The sequence below is a fragment of the Oncorhynchus gorbuscha genome, linkage group LG14 (assembly GCF_021184085.1).
Source record: "Oncorhynchus gorbuscha isolate QuinsamMale2020 ecotype Even-year linkage group LG14, OgorEven_v1.0, whole genome shotgun sequence".
Classification (NCBI taxonomy): Eukaryota; Metazoa; Chordata; class Actinopteri; order Salmoniformes; family Salmonidae; genus Oncorhynchus; species Oncorhynchus gorbuscha.
The window spans coordinates 37,938,665-37,941,110 of NC_060186.1; positions in this window are offsets into that span (position 1 = coordinate 37,938,665).

Sequence of the window (2,446 nt, forward strand, 5' to 3'; positions counted from 1 at the left end):
GGCTACTCACTATACCAAAGATAGGCTACAGATTAGAGTCATTGAAATTAAACGGTTTCCCCAATGTATCCTTTTATTAAATGTCATTTTTTTCTTACTACGTATTGCATGTTTGACATGATATACTATTATAAATGTTGATAACTTAACATTTATTTATTTAACTAGGCAAGTCAGTTAAGAACAAATTCTTATTTTACAATGACGGCCTACCCCTGGCCAAATCCTCCCCTAACCCGGACAACGCTGGGCCAATTGTGCACCGCCCTATGTGACTCCCGATCACGGCCTGGTTCCAACCAGGGTCTGCAGTGACACCTCTAGCACTGAGATGCAGTGCCTTAGACCGCTGCGCCACTCGGGAACATCAATAAATATTGGTTGCCTAACTCATTAATAAATGGTCAGTAGGTTTCCATTTTCTTTAAAGGTTATAGATCTGTCATTCTCATTGAAAGCAAGTCTACGAAGTGGTAGATGTGTTCTAAGTGCGTTTTTTCTATTTCTATGCTTCCCTTTGTTAAGATTGGTTTTTGCCTCTTTTGCTTTCAGTTTTCGACACCAGCTTCAAACAGCTGAAAATACAATTTTTTTGGTTAGGGAAAATATGTTTCACAGCAGTTAAGATGGCACAATGATTCTCTACACAATGACTGCTTGTTTTGTCACATAAACTGATATTAGGCAAAATATTAGAATTGCAGCAACCAGGAAATGGCGGAGCGACTTTTGCATATTGCACCTTTTAAAAGTATATTTTCAGCAATCGGTAACTCGTTGTTAATGGTCAGTTTATTGCCACTTGTCACGTTCGTCATAATGATTGGACCATGGCGCAGCGTGTGTAGAATTCCACATGTTTAATAAATAATAAACTCACCAAACAAAGCAGAAGAAACACTAAACGTGACGCTAATAATAGTGCTAACAAGCTACTATCCATAGTCAAGATCCCACAAAGCACAATGGGGAAATGGCTACCTAAATATGATCCCCAATCAGAGACAATGATAAACAGCTGCCTCTGATTGGGAACCATACTAGGCCAGCATAGATATACAATTCCCCTAGATAACCCACCCTTAATCACACCCCGACCTAATCAACATAGAGAATAAACAGCTCTCTACGGTCAGGGTGTGACACCACTTTAAAATAATATTATATTATTATATTATACTTTTAGCAGTTATACATGTTGATAACTCCAGTTATAAATGTTCATAGAGCTGTCACTTAAGGTGTACTTAAGGTGTACTTTTAGCAGTTATAAATGTTTATAACTGTGTTATAAATGTTTGTAGGTCTGTCACTTTAAAATAATGTATACCTTTAGCAGTTATACATGTACATCATTTGTAGATGATTTGAGAATTCACTCAGAGTTTAGACATATTTATAGGCAGTGTTGGGTATCCATCATTACATACATAAGAGACGATTCAACACTTTGTTAATCATGTTCAGTCAATGGGAGGTATGAAGACCAAAACATTCAGTGTTGTGAGAGGAAATACCTCCAAAGGTATTACAGTTATCATTTCACACCAGAGTGTTCACCATACTCACAGAGAAGTGGTAAGTGTGTTTATATAATCTGGTAAGGAGTATTGATAACTTTATAATGTCCTGGATGTAAATTTGGCCAGGGCATAAGGGTTTCAATAGTCTGTCAAGACACATCATGAAAACCAACCTCTTCTGTTCCTGGGACCGAGTAACAATCCATCACACCCAAAAGTGAGAAAATAACTACTTTTCATCTTTGAAACTATTGAAAAAAAAGGGAGCATGATGATACATAAGGGTTCATCTTTTAAGGATTTCTATGTAAATGATTAATAACTGGAGGTAAATATTGGCGCAGTATTTGGCAAACACTGACCAGTCGAGTGGCACAGCGGTCTGAGGCAGTGTATCTCAGTGCTCTAGGTGTCACTACAGACACCATGGTTCATTTCCAGGCTGCATCACAACCGGCCGTGATTGTGAGTCCAATGTAGCGGCGCACAATTGCCTAGCGTCATCCGGGTTTGACCTGTGTAGGCTGTCATTGTAAATAAGAATTTGTTCTTAACTGACTCGCCTAGTTAAATAAAGGTTAAATAAAAAATTATTGCACTTTTTTGACCAATGCAAACGTTTAATGGTTTATAATGCATTTACAAATGATGAAATAACCATTAATAATGTCATTATAACCCCTTTTACAAAAGGAACCTTATTGTAAAATGTTACGATAGGACACTAGTGCTCATATGAGTGGTTGACAGAAAACAAAGGACACAAAAAGACTACTCCACTACACGGCACTCATTTCCTTCCGAGGTCACTTTATCCGCCTCTCCTCTTCTGACACAATGCCATAAACCATCTAGCCAGTCACTCAGTGAGATCAAATAAAGTCATATCCGCATCAAATAACATCAGGCTCCTCCTGAATGCC